The 22,491-nt window shown below is 28.3% G+C and overlaps 2 pseudogenes; one reads left to right on the top strand and one right to left on the bottom strand.

The window, feature by feature from the left end:
- Positions 1–1,149: 1,149 nt before the first annotated feature.
- Positions 1,150–2,655, bottom strand: LOC126184450 (NADH-ubiquinone oxidoreductase chain 4-like; annotated as a pseudogene).
- Positions 2,656–15,978: 13,323 nt separating this feature from the next.
- Positions 15,979–17,167, top strand: LOC126184846 (NADH-ubiquinone oxidoreductase chain 4-like; annotated as a pseudogene).
- The last annotated feature ends 5,324 nt before the right edge of the window (positions 17,168–22,491 follow it).

Here is a 22,491-nt window from a genome sequence, read left to right as displayed (position 1 = left end):
CCACAGTGCTATTCGGCAACGTATTTGAACCGGCAATATTCGCAGTTTGAATAGCAGAAAATGTGTCTTGACTTATTTGAGAAAAGGGTGAGGACGCAAAACCTGAATCTACAGTATTTGCAAGATTGTGTCCTGTCATTTCGGATTCCTGAGGCGAGCTGTTGCCGACCGATCGATCGATAATGCTTCCCTGTTCACTAATTGTTTCACTGTCTACACCATTGTTTGCAGCCCGCTCCATTTCCCTATGAACAATTACCAAATTACTACTTTGAACATTAGTTAATTCTTTACTCGGTGGCGCTAACACACTGCTTTCGTCTTCACTGTCATTTCTCAGTTTACTTTGGAGCCTAGTATTACGTTTTTCACACGCCATTATTGTCACAATATTTCACAAGACAACACAGAAAAGCACAATTTTAAGAGCAAAAATAAGAGAACACATTAACATAGAACTGAAAATAATATCTAGTTAATTGTAGCTGCGAAATACTTGGTGCAAATCTACATGCATGCCATAACTGTTATACTGTACAACAATGAAAGACTGCAACTGCAAAGGAGATTCTCTCTACAATTACGCAATAGCAATAAACAAAATCTACACTAATTACACAAACTACAAGAAAAAATCAGAAGATTCCAGTGAGGTATCCTCGGCTAAGGGTCGACATATGAAACGTCCTCTTAGAATTATTATACACGACTGTGCTGATAAACCTCTTACACTATTTGCTTTTCAAACAGTTGAGCAAAACTGAACGTACTCAAACATTCACTAAAGTGACACACAATATTTTTAGCGCAACGCAATCTGACTATCAAAGATCCCTGCAAAAGAATGGCCCTGACTAACATTAATCTATACCTTTCACAAATCACTTACCTCACAAAAATCTCCGTTACTCGAACTACTGCAATACGGCGAGCGCCACTACTGCCAGCTAAATAAAAGATTCAAACTACTGTAGACACTAACTACTGATAGGAATAGTTAGCAAATGAAAGATATTAATAGAAAACAAACAATGTATTTACCTTAATAGTCATAATATATATAGCAGTTCATGACAAATTACAAAACTCCGCCATCTCTCTCCCCACATCCACCACAGCTGGCATAGAACCATTTAAATTAAAAAGTTCTCATTCAACAAAAACTCTATAATCAATTATTAAATAATAAATACCCAAAATAAAAATTATAGTTCTAGAAAAAAATAAAGAAAAAAAACTATAAGAGCAAATAGAAAATAAATTCACGGCCTAAGAAGAAAAAGATTCCACAAAAAAACATTTTTAATTAAAATACTTAAGCAACTTAAACAAAAAATATTCACCCTTTAGACAGAGAATATTTAAAGGCAATCAATGTAAAAGTAAATGATGATATTCACGAAAATAACCAAGAGAACATGTATAAACACCGGAATAATAATTACCATGCTGAGAATAAGAATACATATATAAAGGATAAACAGCTCTAAAAAAAGACAAAAAATTTAAAGCAAAAATTCTAAAAGAAGATCAAGAAATAATTCTATTTAATAATCTAAGTTCACGTACCAAATTTAGAGAAGGAGGGGCAGCCATATTAGATGATCTCAAAAGAAATCATCATAAAGCCATTCTTGGTATCAAATTAATTATACCTTTGTTAATTAATAATCTTCGTCTACCTAAACGCTCATAAATAATATTAGATAAACAAAATAATCCAGAAGAACATAAACCATGACCAACCATTAAAGAAAGAGAACCTATACAACCTCATCAATTCATGGTTATCAAACCTCCAATAACCATTCTTATATGAGCAACAGAAGAATATGCAATTAAAGACTTTAAATCTACCTGACGAAAACAAATAAATCTAACAATAACCCCGCCAGATAAACATAAGGACAATCAAAATTAATTAAACTTTAACCAAGATAAGAAATAACCTTCATAACACGAAAAATACCATAACCACCTAACTTTAATAAAACACCAGCAAGAATTATTCTACCTGAAATAGGAGCCTCAACATGAGCCTTAGGAAGCCATAAATGAACCAAAAATATTGGTATCTTAACTAAAAAAGCAAGAATTATAAATACATAAAATATAAAATAATAAGAACCAAAATCAACCAATAAAGGAAAATGTAAAGTATTAGAAAAATCATAAACCCTAAATAAAACTAATAATAAAGGTAATCTAGCAACCAAAGTATAAAAAATTAAATAAACACCAGCCTGTAAACGTTCAGGCTGAAAAACTCAACCCAAAATCAAAAGCAAAGTAGGAACCAATCTAGCCTAAAAAAAATATAAAAAGAAAGAAGACTCAATCTAGCAAATGAACAATAAAGCATAATCATCAAAATTAAGACCATAAAGACAAAAAAATTAGAATGAGAAGAACTTAAATAAACAGAACCTCTAGCAGTAATTATTAAAGAACAAATCCAAAAACTTAGAAAAATCAAACTAAAGAAAAATAATCAATACCAAAATAATATCTAATTATATTTAAATCAGCATACGAATAAACACAAATTATAAAAACAAAACTAGACATAAATATTAACGAATGAACCAACCATCAACAATTTTTAACTAAACAGACAGGGGTCAAGAAAATAGTTATAAATAAATACTTTAACATAAGGATAAACCAAAAGAATTTAAAAAATCATTACCATGAGAACGAATTATCGAAACTAAAATAGAAAGACCTATAGCACCTTCACAAACAGAAAAAACCAAAAAAATAACAGGAAAAAATAATCATAATCAAACTCAATAAGAAAAATAATAATCAATATAAATAAGGAAAGAACATTATATTCTAATCTCAAAAGAACCGTTAATAAACGCTTACGTTTAGAAGAAAAACATAAACACCAGCAAAATAAACCAATAAAGAAGTAAAGACAGAGAATATAAACATTAGTTTTAATAGTTTAAAAAAACGCCGGTCTTGTAAACCGGAAATAAGTCCAGCCCCCACTTTTAAAACTTCAGAGGTGAAAAAGCTTCCAACATCGGTCCCCAAAACCGATATTTTAAATAAACTAACCCCTGAAATGACCAAAATTATAATTATATCACTATCAAACGTAATGAATATTAATTTTATTAAATTAAGACACCCAATATCAATAATAATTTTCATTATCCTACAAACTTTTCTAGGCGGACTAATAACAGGAACAATAATGGAAAGTTATTGATTATGGTATATTTTATTTGTAACATTTCTTGGTGGTACATTAGTTTTATTTATTTATATTACGAGAATTGCATCAAACGAAATATTTCAACCTAAATCAACTACCATAATTATTACCTTAACAATATGGATATTTATTATATCAGCATTAATTATCTTAGATATAACAATATTTATAGACTATTTCAAAAATACTGAAACTATAAATATTGACAATTCAATCGATTATCAAGAAATAACAAAATCTTTAGAAAAACTATATAATAGACCAACATTTATTATTACAATAATAATAATAATTTATTTATTTTTAGCACTATTAGCAGTTGTTAAAATCACTAATATTAACCAGGGACCTATTCGTAAAATAAGGTAATTTGCTAATGAATAAACCCTTACGATTAAGACATCCTTTAATTAAAATCATTAATAACTCTTTAGTTGATTTACCCGCACCAATAAATATTTCATTTTGATGAAATTTTGGATCGCTGCTAGGGTTATGCTTGGTAATTCAAATTGTAACTGGACTATTTTTAGCTATACATTATACATCAAATACTGAAATAGCATTTAGTAGTGTAGTGCAAATCTGCCGAGACGTAAATAATGGTTGAATTATTCGAACCTTACATGCAAATGGAGCTTCTATATATTTTGTTTGTATTTATTTGCATGTAGGACGAGGGATTTACTATGGATCTTACATATACATACACACCTGAATAATTGGAACAGTAATTTTATTCTTAGTTATAGCAACTGCATTTATAGGATACGTTTTACCTTGAGGTCAAATATCATTTTGAGGTGCGACAGTAATTACTAATTTATTATCAGCAATCCCATATTTAGGAACAGATTTAGTTCAATGAGTGTGGGGAGGGTTTGCTGTTGATAACACAACATTAATTCGATTCTGTACATTCCATTTCGTACTACCATTTATTATTGCTGCAATGGCAGCAATGCATTTATTTTTTCTCACCAAACAGGGTGAAATAACCTCTTAGGACTAAATGCAAATATCGAAAAAATCCCATTTCACCCATACTTTACTTTCAAGGATTCTATTACATTTGTAATAATAACATCATTATTAATCATACTATGCTTGATTAATCCCTACCTCCTAGGAGATCCAGATAATTTTGTACCTGCTAACCCGTTAGTAACCCCCATTCATATTCAACCAGAATGATATTTCTTATTTGCATATGCAATTCTTCGATCAATTCCTAATAAGCTAGGAGGTGTTATTGCATTATTTCTATCAATTAGAATCTTAATAATTTTACCATTTTATAATAAAACACCATTCCGAGGTATTCAATTCTATCCTATTAATCAGATTTTATTCTGAATTATAGTACTTGTTGTATGCTTATTAACATGAATTGGTAAATGACCTTTTGAAGAACCTTATATTATAACAGGACAAATCTTAACAATTATTTCCTTTACATACTTCTTAATTAATGTCCATGTTGCAAACGTATGAGATAAACTAATTAAGTAATAATAAGTTAATTATCTTAGGAAAAGCATATGTTTTGAAAACATAAAACTAGAAGTTTAACTCTTCTATTAACTTTTCTTAAAAAATTTCACTAAATAAATGAAATAAATAAAATCTTTAACCAACAAAGAAAATAAAAAATTCAAAGATAAAGGTAAAAAACTTTTTCAAGCTAAGTACATTAATTTATCATAACGAAAACGTGGCAATGTACCCCGAAATCAAATAAAACCAAAAGATATAACAGCAAGCTTAATAAAAAATATAAAAGAATAAAAATCACCTCCTAAAAAAATTAAAGCTAATAATATTCTTATAAAAACAATTCTAGTATACTCAGCTAAAAAAATTAAAGTAAACCCTCCCGTACCATATTCAATATTAAAACTTGAAACTAACTCAGATTCACCCTCGGCAAAATCGAAAGGGGTTGGGTTAGTTTCAGCTAAACAAGAAGCAAAACAAGCTAAAGCTAAAGGAAAAGAAATAATAATAAATCAACAATAAAGCTGATAATTTATAAAATCAAACATGTTAAAACTACCAATTAAAATAATTAAAGATAATAAAATTAAAGCCAAACTAACTTCATATGAAATTGTTTGAGCAACAGAACGAAGAGAACCTAATAAAGAATAATTTGAATTAGAAGACCAACCAGCAATTATAACAGTATAAACACCTAATATAGTGCAACATAAAAAAACAAAAATCCATAAGAAAAAGAACATATATAAGTCAAGTAAGGGAAAATTACTCAAACAGCCAAAGAAATCATTAAATTAAAAACAGGGGAAAAATAATATAGTAAATAATTAGATATAATAGGAATTGGCTGCTGCTTACAAATTAACTTAATAGCATCACTAAAGGGGTGAGGAATTCCTACAAAACCTACTTTATTTGGGCCCTTTCGAATTTGGATGTAACCTAAAACCTTACGCTCTAATAAAGTTAAAAAAGCAACACTAATTAAAACACAAATAACTAATAAAAGAAAATTCAAAATAAACATAAATAAATCATAAAGTATCAATACTATTTGTAGAAAAAGTCTACATAAATGAATTCTAAATTCAACACATTAATCTGTCAAAACAGTAATTTAATTAATATTAATCAATAAAATAAAAAATATTTCATCCATATGGTCCTTTCGTACTAATATGAATCAATAATCTTAGGATAGAAACCGACCTGGCTCACGCCGGTCTGAACTCAGATCATGTAAGAGTTTAAAGGTCTAACAGACCTAATTAATGGGCACCCAAAATTTTTCTTAATCCAACATCGAGGTCGCAATCTGCTTTGTCGATATGAGCTCTCAAAAACAATTACGCTGTTATCCCTAAGGTAACTTAATCTTATGATCATAAATTATGGATCAAAACAACAAACATAAATACATGATATAATAATGAAGAGAGTATTTATTCTTCATGTCACCCCAACAAAACATCATCATTAAATATAGAAAGACAAACAAAAAACTATATAAAAGTAAAATGTTAAGCTCTATAGGGTCTTCTCGTCCTAATAAAGAATTTAAGCCTTTTGACTCAAAAGTTAAATTCAAAAATTTATTAAGAGACAGTTGATTTCTCGTCAAGCCATTCATTCCAGCCACTAATTAAGAGACTAATGATTATGCTACCTTTGCACGGTCAAAATACCGCGGCTCTTTAAAAATCTGCTTAGTGAGCAGACCAGACCTCAAAGTATTTTCAAGAAGACATGTTTTTGTTAAACAGGCGGAAATCAATTTTGCCTAGTTCCTTATTATAAATTTACAAGGTAAAAATTTTATACAAGTAAATATATTAATTCTATCATTATTACAAAAATTTAAAAATTAAATTAATAATCTTAATAAAAAACCTAAAATATTTATAAAATCAAAATAAAAAATAATGAAGTAAAACGTAATCTTTAAGATAGCTGGTTTAAAGCTTACTATTATATTTTATAAAATAAATTATAGGTTATTAACTTCAAAGCTTATCCCTTAAAGATTAAATACGTTAATATTTATAATTAAAAAATTAAATAGAACAATTAACTTTAAAAATTAAATTTCTTCTTAAGATACTAGATATTTGGGAAACGATTAACATCTCATTTCTATAAATAATTTAATAATAATTATGATAGATTAACTATAAATTATTTATAAATCAACCCAAATCGAGACAAGTAAAGTAAATACCAAAATTTTGATAAACCCTGATACAAAAGGTACAATAAATAAAATCTACTTTTAAAAATTTAAAATAATATTTCATAAAACACTTCCATTACCAATAAACTATAATCTAAAAAATCAATTCTACAAAATATACTAAGACAAAATTCGACCAAATTATTTTTATTAAATAATTAAATAAACAAGAAATAAATATAATAAAATAAATAATCAAGTTATCCTGATTCGCACAGAAAAATTTTCAGTGTAAGTGAATCACTTTACTAATAAGTTATATCTTGAAACTCTTACTAGATACACTTTCCAGTACATCTACTATGTTACGACTCATCTCATCTAACTTGAAGCTACCTTAAAATAATAAAATAGAATAATCAATAATGAGAGCGACGGGCGATGTGTACACACCTCAGAGCCAATATCAGTTAAATTAAATAAATTAAATTACTATCAAATCCACCTTCATTAATAGTATTTCACCATCAAATCCGTCATAAACAAAAATCTATTGTAACCCACCTCCTCTTAACTATAAGCTGCACCTTGACCTGAAATATTTTATAATTATAAATCTTGAGAATTATAACTCTAAAAAGATTCTCTGATAATGGAGATATACAAACAACTAAATTAAGCAAAGTAAATCGTGTACTATCAATCACGGGGTAGGTACCTCTGAATGGAATGAGGTACCGCCAAATTCTTTGGGTTTAAAGACCTTAACTAATAGTACCCTGGTAAATATAATTAACATTTAAAATAATAGGGTATCTAATCCTAGTTTATTATTTAAATTTCACAGATTCATAGAAAGAGCTACAAAGAAATTTTAACATTTCGCCTTACAAATCTATATTTTAACCCTAAAAATATAAACAACTGTTTTAACCATTAATATTCACTTGTATCAATTGTACTGCGCAACATCCTGCTTTCTAGTTTGCCACCAAAATCGCTCTGCTACACGTCTTTCGGTTGTCCGCTGTCCGCCGTGTCCCGCAAGGATATGGTCGTAGGCCTCTGCCATTATTTCTTGTCTAAGGTGTTGGGGAACAACAATTCGCGGTCCAAATTTTGTTTTACGGCATAATACCCCATCTTCAAAGCAAAATTGTTTTTGAGTTGCGTATTTTTTGCATTCTGTATCCTCATCTTGTGCCTTTCTCCACCCCTCAGTATCTCGGCCTGTTGCTTCCAAAAGTGCTATTTTCCGACTTAGACAATTTGCATTCATGTGTTTTTTGCCTGGTTTGTGGATAACTTCGAAATCCATTTCGGAAAGACATAGGGCCCAACGCGTGAGACGACTAGATGGATCCTTTAATCCAAGCAACCATTTTAAAGCTGCGTGGTCTGTAATAACCTTGAATTTCCTACCATACAAGTAGCATTTAAAGTATTTGATACCATAACAATTCTTTCTCCGTTGTGGAATAATTTCTTTCTGCCATTGTTAGTTGTCTCGAAGCGTAGGATATGGGGTGTTCTGCGCCATTACTATTCTGACTCAAAACAACTTCTACTGAATAACCACTTGTGTCACAGGATAAAATAAATTCTTTATTATAATCTGGGTAGGCTAATACTGGACTGTGTGTTAACTTATCTTTAAGGGTTTGAAATGCTGATTCACAATCTTCAGACCAATGAAATTTTGCACCCTTTTTCAATAATTGGGTTAAGGGCCGGGCAATTTCAGCAAAATTTTGAACATATTTTCGGTAATACGATGCGAGACCAATGAAACTTTGTACTTCCTTAATGCGTTGTGGTGCTGGGAAGTCCTTAACTACCGAAATTAATCGAGGATCTGTTGTAATTCCTTTTTCACTAATGACATGCCCTAGGTATGTAACCTCTGTCAATGCAAAATTACATTTTTCCATATTTAATGTAATTTAGCTTTTCTAAGTCTCTGAAAAACATTACGCAGACGCACAGCATGTTCATTAATTTCTTTGGAGAATACAATAATATCGTCTAGATATACACAACATTGCTGAGTTTTTAGTCCTCGCAATACTCCATCGAGTAGTCTTTGAAAAGTTGCTGGTGCATTTTTCAAACCGAAAGGCATTCTTTTAAATTGCCAGTGGCCTCCAGGGGTAGAAAATGCTGTTTTATGCCTATCTTCAGGTGCAACTTCCAATTGATGATATCCGCTACGTAAATCGATTGTTGAAAAGTATTTACTGTTACCCAAACTGTCAATGATATCTGTAATGTTTGGAAGAGGATAAATATCTGAGATAGTTTGTTTGTTAAGGTGTCTGTAGTCACAACAAAATCTATATCATTTCGTACCATCGGGAGACTTCTTTGGAATAATTACGATATTTGAATTATAAGGCGAATCAGAATATTCTATAATTCCATCTTTTAGGTGCTGTTCTAAAAATTCATCCAGTACTGGCTATAAGTGATGCGGAACTCTATAAGGCTTCCTATAAACTGGGGGGCTATTTCCTGTTGGGATCCTATGCTGTGTGATATCTGTTGCTGGCAGTGGACCTTCTGCATTAAATAAATCTTGGAACTCAACTAAAACTGCTTCTAGCGTGTCTCTATCCTTCCCTTGCAAATGCTCAATCTTCTGGCGTAATGCGGTTTTATAGGCGTCTGGTTTCTGACCATCATTAAAATCTGACCAAATAAAATCTTCTTCTTCAAAAGTACTGAATGTAGCTACTAATATTCCCTTATGCAACTCTTTGTCCTCCACTCCCAAATTGTCAATAAGTACCGGTACTTTTCTTTCTCCCTCAACGTCTTGAACCCGTAAAACACTTCTACGTACAAAACAATGTGATACATCTAATTCCTCATTTTCCTCTAGTGGCTCTATTAGACATATTGTATCTATAGGTACCTCGGGGTCAACGGTCATCCAGAGAAGTTTTCCTGAGCCAGATGGTATCTGATCCCGCGAATCAACCTTCAAGGACGTTGCACGCAGTGTAGTTGATTTCGCCTTCCGGTTAGGGAAATCTTGCTCAATTATATATACAAATTATTTATACAATAAATAATTTATATTAATATATTACATTTAATTAAATTTAAATACTTATAATGTGATTTTATTATTATTAAATGATTATTTTAATACATTTATTTACCTAGGATTATAGCTACTTATGTTTTTAGCTTAAAAGAAATTATTATATTATAAATTATATAATAATATGTAAATTAATATTAAATATCATTATAATTGGATATAATAAATATAATCTATATTATTAAATATAAAATATTATATTAATATAGATAACTATATTAATTATAATAATATAATTAAATATATTTTCTATAATTAAATTATTTAATTAATTAATATTTAAGTTAACTTAATATAAAGTTAATTTTATATTAATAACATATTACATTAATTTACATAGTTGTATAAAATATATTTATTATATTATTTAATCTTTCTTTATTATTAGTGAAAAGAAAGATTAAATGAGAAAGAATATAATACATTTATTGGTATACATGTTACATATTAATCTTTATTTATATATAGTAGAGAAGTTGTTGTGGTCATTCGAGGGCGCGTTTCTTTTTTTTTGTCACTATTTGTGTTTTTTTTCTTTTTTTTTCTTTAAATATTTGAATCTCTTATTTTAAAAAATTTTGAATTTCTTATTTCGTTTCCAAAAGTTTTATTCTTGCTTATTTATTCACTTTTTCTTTGTATTATATGTAAGTTTTGTTAAACTAAATGTTCTATTTTGCAGAAATTTGATTTAATTATCAAGTGATTTTGGATTTAGCAATTGTTTTAGTATCGGCATAATTCGTGCCAGCAGCCGCGGTTATACAATTGATACAAGTGAATATTATTGGTTAAAACAGTTGTTTATATTTTTAGGGTTAAAATATAAATTTGTAAGGTGAAATGTTAAAATTTATTTATAGATCTTTTTATGAATCTGTGAAATTTAAATAATAAACTAGGATTAGATACCCTATTATTTTAAATGTTAATTATATTTACCAGGGTACTATTAGTTAAGGTCTTTAAACTCAAAGAATTTGGCGGTATCTCATTCCATTCAGAGGAACCTACCCCGTGATTGATAATACACGATTTACTCTACTTGATTTATTTGTTTGTATATCTCCGTTATCAGAGAATCTTTTTAGAGTTATAATTCTCAAGATTTATAATTATAAAATATTTCAGGTCAAGGTGCAGCTTATAGTTAAGAGGAGGTGGGTTACAATAGATTTTTGTTTATAACGGATTTGATGGTGAAATACTGTTAATGAAGGTGGATTTGATAGTAATTTAATTTATTTAATTTAACTGATATTGGCTCTGAGGTGTGTACACATCGCCCGTCGCTCTCATTATTGATTATTCTATTTTATTGTTTTAATTTAGCTTCAATTGAGATGAGATAAGTCGTAACATAGTAGATGTACTGGAAAGTGTATCTAGTAAGAGTTTCAAGATATAACTTATTAGTAAAGTGTTTCATTTACACTGAAAATTTTTCTGTGCAAATCAGGATATCTTGATTATTTATTTTATTATATTTATTTTTTGTTTATTTAATTATTTAATTAAAAAAATTTTGTTCAATTTTGTCTTAGTATATTTTGTAGAATTGATTTTTTTGATTATAGTTTATTGGTAATGTAATTGTTTTATGAAATATTATTTTAAATTTTTAAAAGTAGATTTTATTTATTGTACCTTTTGTATCAGGGTTTATCAAAATTTTAGTATTTATTTTACTTGTCTCGATTTGGGTTGATTTATAAATAATTTATAGTTAATGTATCATAATTATTATTAAATTATTTATAGAAATGAGATGTTAATTGTTTCCCAAGATATCTAGTTTCTTAAGAAAAAATTTAATTTTTTGAAGTTAATTGTTTTATTTAATTTTTTAACTATAAATATTAACCTATTTATTCTTTAAGGGATAAGCTTTGAAGTTAATAACCTATAATTTGTTTTATAAAATATAATAGTAAGCTTTAAACCAGCTATCTTTAAGATTACATTTTAGTTCATTATTTTTTATTTTGATTTTATAATTATTTTAGGTTTTTTAATAAGATTATTAATTTAATTTTTAAATTTTTGTAATAATGATAGAATTAATATATTTACTTGTATAAAATTTTTACCTCGTAAATTTATAATAAGGAACTAGGCAAAATTGATTTCCGCCTGTTTAACAAAAACATGTCTTCTTGAAAATACTTTGAGGTCTGGTCTGCTCACTGAGCAGATTTTTAAAGAGCCGCAGTATTTTGACCGTGCAAAGGTAGCATAATCATTAGTCTCTTAATTAGTGGCTGGAATGAATGGCTTGACGAGAAATCAACTGTCTCTTAATAAATTTTTGAATTTAACTTTTGAGTCAAAAGGCTTAAATTCTTTATTAGGACGAGAAGACCCTATAGAGCTTAACATTTTACTTTTATATAGTTTTTTGTTTGTCTTTCTATATTTAATGATGATGTTTTGTTGGGGTGACATGAAGAATAAATACTCTCTTCATTATTATATCATGTATTTATGTTTGTTGTTTTGATCCATAATTTATGATCATAAGATTAAGTTACCTTAGGGATAACAGCGTAATTGTTTTTGAGAGCTCATATCGACAAAGCAGATTGCGACCTCGATGTTGGATTAAGAAAAATTTTGGGTGCCCATTATTTAGGTCTGTTAGACCTTTAAACTCTTACATGATCTGAGTTCAGACCGGCGTGAGCCAGGTCGGTTTCTATCCTAAGATTATTGATTCATATTAGTACGAAAGGACCATATGGATGAAATATTTTTTATTTTATTGATTAATATTAATTAAATTACTGTTTTGACAGATTAATGTGTTGAATTTAGAATTCATTTATGTAGACTTTTTCTACAAATAGTATTGATACTTTATGATTTATTTATGTTTATTTTGAATTTTCTTTTATTAGTTATTTGTGTTTTAATTAGTGTTGCTTTTTTAACTTTATTAGAGCGTAAGGTTTTAGGTTACATCCAAATTCGAAAGGGCCCAAATAAAGTAGGTTTTGTAGGAATTCCTCACCCCTTTAGTGATGCTATTAAGTTAATTTGTAAGCAGCAGCCAATTCCTATTATATCTAATTATTTACTATATTATTTTTCCCCTGTTTTTAATTTAATGATTTCTTTGGCTGTTTGAGTAATTTTCCCTTACTTGACTTATATATGTTCTTTTTCTTATGGATTTTTGTTTTTTTTATGTTGCACTATATTAGGTGTTTATACTGTTATAATTGCTGGTTGGTCTTCTAATTCAAATTATTCTTTATTAGGTTCTCTTCGTTCTGTTGCTCAAACAATTTCATATGAAGTTAGTTTGGCTTTAATTTTATTATCTTTAATTATTTTAATTGGTAGTTTTAACATGTTTGATTTTATAAATTATCAGCTTTATTGTTGATTTATTATTATTTCTTTTCCTTTAGCTTTAGCTTGTTTTGCTTCTTGTTTAGCTGAAACTAACCGTACTCCTTTTGACTTTGCCGAAGGTGAATCTGAGTTAGTTTCAGGTTTTAATATTGAATATGGTGCAGGTGGATTTACATTAATTTTTTTAGCTGAGTATACAAGAATTGTTTTTATAAGAATATTAATAGCTTTAATTTTTTTAGGTGGTGATTTTTATTCTTTTATATTTTTTATTAAGCTTGCTGTAATGTCCTTTGGGTTAATTTGAGTTCGGGGGACATTACCACGTTTTCGTTATGATAAGTTAATATACTTAGCTTGAAAAAGTTTTTTGCCTTTATCTTTAAATTTTTTTATTTTCTTTGTCAGTTTAAAGATTTTATTTATTTCATTTATTTAGTGAAATTTTTTAAGAAAAGTTAATAGAAGAGTTAAACGTCTAGTTTTATGTTTTCAAAACATATGCTTTTCCTAAGCTAATTAACTGATTATTCCTTAATTAGTTTATCTCATGCATTTGCAATATGTACATTAATTAAGAAGTATGTAAAGTAGATAATTGTTAAGATTTGTCCTGTTATAATGTAAGGTTCTTCAACAGGTCGTTTACCAATTCATGTTAATAAGCATACAACAACTACTATAATTCAGAATAAAATTTGATTAATAGGATAGAATTGAATACCTCGAAATGGTGTTTTGTTATAAAATGCTAAAATTATTAAGATTCTAATTGGTAAGAATAGTGCAATAACATCCCCTAGCTTATTAGGGATTGCTCATAGAATTGCATATGCAAATAAGAAATATCATTCCGGTTGGATATGGACGGGAGTTACTAATGGGTTAGCAGGTACAAAATTATCTGGATCCCCTAGAAGGTAAGGATTAATCAAGCATAATATAATTAATAATGATGTTATTAATACAAATGTAATAGAGTCCTTGAAAGTAAAGTATGGGTGAAATGGGATTTTTTCAATATCTCCATTTAGGTCTAAAGGGTTATTAGACCCTGTTTGGTGAAGGAAAAATAAATGAATTGCTGCCATTGCAGCAATAATAAACGGTAGTACAAAATGAAATGTAAAGAATCGGTTTAATGTTGCATTATCAACAGCAAACCCTCCTCATACCCATTGAACTAAATCTGTTACTAAATATGGAATTGCTGATAATAAATTAGTAATTACTGTCGCACCTCAGAATGATATTTGACCTCAAGGTAAAACGTATCCTATAAATGCGGTTGCTATAACTAAGAATAGAATTACTGTACCAATTATTCAGGTGTGCATGTATATGTAGGATCCGTAGTAAATTCCCCGTCCTACATGTAAATAAAAACAAATAAAAAATATAGAAGCTCCATCTGCGTGTAAGGTTCGAATAATTCAACCATTATTTACGTCTCGGCAGATGTGAACTACACTACTAAACGCTATTTCAATATTTGATGTATAATGTATAGCTAAAAATAGTCCGGTTACAATTTGAATTACTAAACATAGTCCTAGCAGGGATCCAAAATTTCATCAAAATGAAATATTTGTTGGTGCAGGTAAATCAACTAAAGAGTTATTAATGATTTTAATTAAAGGATGTCTTAATCGTAAGGGTTTCTTCATTAGTAAATTATCTTATTTTACGAATTGGCCCCTGGTTAATATTGGTGATTTTAACAACTGCTAATAGTGCCAAAAATAAATAAATTATTATTATTATTGTAATAATAAATGTTGGTCTATTATATAGTTTTTCTAAAGATATTGTTATTTCTTGATAATTGATTGAGTTATCAATATTTATAGTATCAGTATTTTTGAAAAAGTCTATAAATATTGTTATATCTAGAGTAATTAATATTGATATAATAAATACTCATATAGTTAAGGTAATAATTATCGTAATTGATTTAGGTTGAAATATTTCGTTTGATGCAATTCTCGTAATATAAATAAATAGAACTAATATACCACCAAGAATCGTTAAAAATAAAATATATGATAATCAATATCTTTCCAATATTGTTCCTGTTATTAGCCCGACTAAGAAGGTTTGTAGGATAATGAAAAGCATTATTGATATTGGGTGTCTTAATTTAATGAAATTAATATTTATTACGTTTGATAATGATATAATTATTATTTTAATCATTTCAGTGGTTAGTTTATTAAAATATCGGTTTTGGGGACCGATGATGGAAAGCTTTTCCACCTCTGAAGTTTTAAAAGTGGGGGCTGAACTTATTTCCGGTTTACAAGACCTGCGTTTTTTTTAAACTATAAAAACTAATGTTTATATTCTGTCTTTACTCCTTTATTGATTTATTTTGCTGGTGTTTATGTTTTTTCCTCTAAACGTAAGCATTTATTAATGGTTCTTTTGAGATTAGAATATATTGTTCTTTCTTTATTTATATTAATTATTGTTTTTCTTATTGAGTTTGATTATGATTATTTTTTCCTGTTATTTTTTTGGTTTTTTCTGTTTGTGAAGACGCTTTAGGTCTTTCTATTTTAGTTTCAATAATTCGTTCTCATAGGAATGATTTTTTAATTATTTTGGTTTGTCTTTATGTTAAAGTATTTATTTATAACTATTTTTTTTGATCCCTCTTTGTTTGGTTAATAATTGTTGATGATTGGTTCATTCTTTAATGTTTATGTCTAGTTTTGTTTTTATGGTTTGTGTTTATTCATATGCGGATTTGAATATGATTAGATATTATTTTGGTGTTGATTATTTTTCTTTTAGTTCTTTCTTTTTATATTTTTTTTGAGGCTAGATTAGTTCCTACTTTACTTATGATTTTAGGTTGAGGTTATCAACCTGAACGTTTACAGGCTGGTGTTTATTTAATTTTTTATACTCTGGTTGCTAGATTGCCATTATTATTAGTTTTATTTAGGGTTTAGGATTTTTCTAATACTTTGTATTTTCCTTTATTGGTTGATTTTGGTTCGTATTATTTTATATTTTATGTTTTTATAATTCTTGCCTTTTTAGTTAAGATGCCTATTTTTGTTGGTTCATTTATGGCTTCCTAAGGCTCATGTTGAGGCCCCTATTTCAGGTAGAATGATTCTTGCTGGTGTTTTATTAAAGTTAGGTGGTTATGGTATTTTTCGTGTTATGAAGGTTATTTCTTATTTGGGTTTAAAGTTTAAATATTTTTGATTGTCTTTAGGTTTATCTGGTGGGGTTATTGTTAGATTTATTTGTTTTTGTCAGGTTGATTTAAAGTCTTTAATTGCATATTCTTCTGTTGCTCATATAAGAATAGTTATTGGAGGGTTGATGACTATGAATTGATGGGGTTGTATAGGTTCTCTTTCTTTAATGGTTGGTCATGGTTTGTGTTCTTCTGGTTTATTTTGTTTATCTAATATTATTTATGAGCGTTTAGGTAGACGAAGATTATTAATTAACAAGGGTATAATTAATTTGATACCAAGAATGGCTTTATGATGATTCCTTTTCAGTTCTTCTAATATGGCTGCTCCACCTTCTTTAAATTTGGTAGGTGAACTTAGTTTATTAAATAGAATTATTTCTTGATCTTCTTTTAGATTTTTGCTTTAATTTTTTTGTCTTTTTTTAGAGCTGTTTATACTTTATGTATGTATTCTTATTCTCAGCATGGTAATTATTATTCTGTGTTTATACTTGTTCTCTTGGTTATTTTCGTGAATATCATCTTTTACTTTTACATTGATTGCCTTTAAATATTCTTTGTCTGAAGGGTGAATATTTTCTTGTTTAAGTTGCTTAAGTATTTTAATTAAAAATGTTTTTTTGTGGAATCAATTATATGAATCTTTTTCATTTTAGGCTGTGAATTTATTTTCTATTTGTTCTTATAGTTTCTTTTCTTTATTTTTTTCTAGAACTATAATATTTATTTTGGGTATTTATTATTTAATAATTGATTATAGAGTTTTTGTTGAATGAGAACTTTTTAATTTAAATGGTTCTATGGTTGTTATGACTTTAATTTTTGATTGAATGTCTCTTATTTTTATGTCTTTTGTTATATATATTTCTTCTTTGGTTATTTATTATAGAAAGGATTATATATCAGGAGAAAAAAATATAAATCGTTTTATTATTATTGTTTTAATATTTATTCTTTCTATAGGGTTTTTAATTATTAGTCCTAATTTGATTAGAATTTTATTAGGATGGGATGGTTTAGGTTTAGTTTCTTATTGTTTAGTTATTTATTACCAAAATATGAAATCTTATAGTGCGGGTATATTAACTGCACTTTCTAATCGTATTGGTGATGTTGCTATTTTAATTTCTATTGCTTGAATATTAAATTTTGGTGGTTGAAATTACATTTATTATTATGATTTTATTTCTAATTCTTTTGAAATAAAGCTTATTACTATATTAATTGTTTTAGCATCTATAACTAAAAGAGCCCAAATTCCCTTTTCTTCTTGGCTTCCTGCTGCTATGGCTGCTCCTACTCCTGTTTCTGCTTTGGTTCATTCTTCTACTCTTGTTACAGCTGGTGTTTATTTATTAATTCGTTTCAGACCAATATTAGATACTTATAATTGTGGTTGGTTTTTGCTTTTAATTGGTTGTATAACTATATTTATGGCTGGTTTAGCGGCGAATTTTGAATTTCATTTGAAGAAAATCATTGCTCTTTCTACTTTAAGACAGCTTGGTTTAATAATAAGAATTTAAGCTATAGGTTACCCAAAACTTGAATTTTTTCATTTGTTAGCTCATGCTTTATTTAAGGCTTTATTGTTTATGTGTGCAGGTTCAATAATTCATAATTTAAAGGATTCTCAGGACATTCGTTTTATAGGTTCTATTGTTAATTTTATGCCTTTAACTTCAGTTTGTTTTAATGTTTCTAGTTTGTCTTTGTGTGGTATACCATTTTAGCTGGTTTTTATTCAAAGGATTTAATTCTTGAAATGGTTTGTTTAAGATGAATTAATTGTTTAATTTTTTTCTTTATTTCTTTTCTACCGGCTTAACTGCTTCTTATTCTTTTCGTCTTTTTTATTACTCAATGTCTGGTGATAATAATTTTTATTCTAGATTTTCTTTTGATGATAAGGGTTATTATATTTCGTTTGGTATGAATGGTTTATTATTTGTTGCTGTTTTTGGTGGTAGTCTTTTGTCTTGATTAATTTTTCCTATTCCTCATGTTATTGCTTTGCCCTATTATTTAAAGTTTTTAACTATTACTGTAGTTGTTTTGGGTGCTTATTTTGGTTATCTTATTTCTAATTTTGATTTTTCTCAAAATTTATTTTCTTTATGTATACTTCCTTTTGTCAGATTTTCTGGTTCTATGTGGTTTATACCTTTTCTTTCAACTAAGTTTATTAGATATATTCCTTTAAAATTGGGTTATTATTCATCTAAATCATTTGATTATGGTTGGGGTGAATTATTTGGTGGTCAAGGTTTATATAGACTATTTATTTATTTAATTGGTTATATACAAGGTTGATATGATTCTAATTTTAAGATTTATCTTTTAACTTTTATTTTTTGAATGTTTATTTTGGTGGTATTATTTTTCGTTTACTTAAATAGCTTATGATTAGAGCGTAACACTGAAGATGTTAAGGAAGTATTTTTACTTTTAGGTATTTATAAATATACATATATTATTTTTACAGTGAAAATGTAATGTTTTATTTAAACTATATAAATTTTAGAAATGTTAACGGAATTTAACCGCTAATATAAAAAGTTAGCAGCTCTCATATTGACTTTACATTTCCCTAATTGGAACTTTATAGTTCAATTATATTATTAACAGTAATACGCCTCTTTCTGGCTTCAATTAATAAGAATAAGGGTATTTTTATTTACCAACCTTCCAGGTCGAAACTGACTGCAATATTTCGCTTCTTATTCTATTTAAGATTGATTGATTATATCAATACTTTTTGAATGCAACCCAAATGTTATAGTTAACTACAACCCTTTATTCTGCTCATTGTAAGGCTCCTTGATGTCATTCATGGTATAGTCCTCCTAGTAATACTATAATAAAAATAATTGATATCGTTCAGATTATAATATCTGAAGTTTTAAAAATAATTACAATTGGAAGGATTAGTGCGATTTCTACATCAAAAATTAAGAAAATTACTGCAATTAAGAAGAATCGAAGTGAGAAGGGTATTCATGCTGATCTTTTTGGGTCAAATCCACACTCAAATGGTGATCTTTTTTCTCGGTCATTAATTAATTTTTTGATAGTGTTGTTGCAAGGATGATAACAATTATTGGAATAATAAATCTAATAAAAATTCTTGTAGATAAAATTAGGATTGTTTTTCTTGATTAATATCAAGCTTTTTGATTGGAAGTCAAATGTACTATTTATACTAGAAAAACAATTATCTACCTCATCAATAAATGGAGATATATAAGAATATTCACACTACGTCTACAAAGTGTCAGTATCATGCTGCTGCTTCAAATCCAAAGTGGTGTCTTGGTGAGAATTGGTTTATTGAATGTCGAATTAGACATTTTGATAAAAAGATTGTTCCAATAATTACATGTAGCCCATGGAATCCTGTTGCAACAAAGAATGTTGATCCATAAACTGCGTCTGCAATGGTGAAGGGTGCTTCTCAATACTCATATGCTTGAAGTATAGTGAAGTATAGTCCTAGTAATACTGTGAAGAATAATCCTTGTAGTGCTTGAGTATGATTAGATTCTATTAAACTATGGGCTGCTCATGTTACTGTTACTCCTGATGCTAAAAGAATAGCTGTATTAAGTAATGGAATTTGTATAGGATTAAAAGGTTGGATTCCTATTGGAGGTCATAATATTCCTAGTTCAATAGCAGGTGCTAGTCTTCTTCTAAAAAATGCTCAGAAAAATGAAACGAAGAATAGTACTTCTGATGCAATAAATAAAATTATCCCTCATCGTAATCCAATTGATACAAATCCCGTATGTAGTCCTTGGTATGTTCCTTCTCGTACTACATCTCGTCATCATTGGATTATAGTTAGTAAGGTAATTCCAAATCCAATTATAAATAAGTTAATGTTAAATAGGTGAAATCATTTTGCTAATCCTGATACTAAAACTATTGCTCCAATTGCTCCTGTTAATGGTCAAGGTCTGTAATCTACTAAGTGGAATGGGTGGTTTGAGTGAGTTGTTAACATAGGTTTAGTATACTTCTCTAGAGTATAGAATTCTTAAAATTGAGAAAACATAAGCTTGAATTATTGCTACTGCTGATTCTAGGATTAATAGAAGTATTTGTCCAATAATTAATAGTGAAATTAAGTTTATTGCTATGGATGGTCCTGTATTTCCTAGTAATGTTAATAGTAAGTGTCCTGCAATTATATTTGCTGCTAGTCGTACTGCTAATGTACCTGGTCGAATGACATTTCTAATTGTTTCAATTAATACTATAAATGTTATTAATGCAGGCGGTGTTCCTTGTGAACAAGGTGTGCAAATATATGGTTGGTATGATTAATTCATCCAAATAACATAAATCTTAATCATATAGGTAGAGCGATTGCAAATGTTAATGCTAAATGTCTTGTTCTAGTAAAAATGTAAGGGAATAATCCTATGAAATTATTAAATAGTATTATAATAAAGACTGAAATGAAGATGAATGTTGTTCCATTAAATGAATTTGATCCTAGTAATGTTTTAAATTCATTGTGTAAGGTTAAGTTTAGTTTATTTCAAATAATATTAATTCGTGATGGTGTAAGTCAAAACATTGATGGGATTAATAATAATCCTAAGGATGTTCTAGTTCAATTTAACGATAAATTGAAGATGTTAGTTGATGGGTCAAATGTTGAAAATAAATTTGTTATCATTTTCAATTTAAGTTTTTTATATCAATTGTTCTTTTTTCTGCTCTTTTAATAAGATTTGGTTTAAATGAAAAAAAGTTTATTTGATTAAATAAAATTAATGTAGCCGAAAATATAATGAATAGGGAGAATCATATGAGAGGGGATATTTGAGGGATTTGGATTAAGTTTCCCCATCAGAAGTAGTCGTTAATTTACTATTTTTTGGTTTAAGAGACCATTACTTACTTTCAGTCATCTGATGTATTTCAAGCTGTACTAATTGATTAGTTATTTTAGATTGACACTCTAATGTTATATACTTTAACTAACTCCTTAGATTATCTTAGATAATCACTTGATAAATAAGTTTACTGAAGTTCTTTCAATTACAATTGGTATGAATCTGTGGTTCGCTCCACAGATTTCTGAGCATTGTCCACAGAACAATCCAGGTCAGTTTATTGTAAATGTTCCTTGGTTTAGTCGGCCTGGCGTTGCATCAATTTTAACTCCTAATGCAGGTACTGCTCATGAGTGTAGAACGTCTGATGCTCTTGTCAATACTCGTACTTCCGTATTTATTGGTAGAATTGTTCGGTTATCTACATCTAGGAGTCGAAATCCATCATTTTCTAGGTCTTGTTCTGGTGTTATATAAGTGTCAAATTCTACATCTATAAAGTCTGAATATTCATATCTTCAGTATCATTGTCGTCCAATTGTTTTAATTGTGATTATTGCATCTACTGAATCATCAAGTAAATATAGTAGTCATAATGATGGGAGGGCAATGAAAATTAGTGTATTTGCTGGCTGTGCTGTTCAGATTGTTTCAATTAAATGTCCGTGAAGTATGTTTCAGTTTGTATAGGCGATAAATAATATATAACTTAGAGCATAGCCTACAATTACTGTAATTAATAATAATACGACTATAGTATGATCATGAAAGAGTGATAGTTGCTCCATTAATGGTGAAGCTCCATCTTGAAGGGATAAATTTGATCATGTTGCCATTAATAAGTTTTCTAATAAAAGGTCAAACCTTTATTTGTAGAGCTTAAATCTACTGCACTAATCTGCCATATTAGAATCTAGAGATTAATGGTAGTTCTGAGTAGCTGTGTTCTGCAGGCGGGTTATTTTGTAATCATTCTGTTGATCTTCTTATATTAGCTCTAAATATGATTGCTCGGTTTGTAACCATTCTTTCACATATAATTACAATAAATATAATGATTCCTAC

This window comes from Schistocerca cancellata, chromosome 4 (assembly GCF_023864275.1).
Source record: "Schistocerca cancellata isolate TAMUIC-IGC-003103 chromosome 4, iqSchCanc2.1, whole genome shotgun sequence".
NCBI classification, from domain to species: Eukaryota; Metazoa; Arthropoda; class Insecta; order Orthoptera; family Acrididae; genus Schistocerca; species Schistocerca cancellata.
The sequence above is the reverse complement of the archived record's forward strand: the minus strand, read 5'-3'. Positions and strand labels throughout refer to the sequence as shown.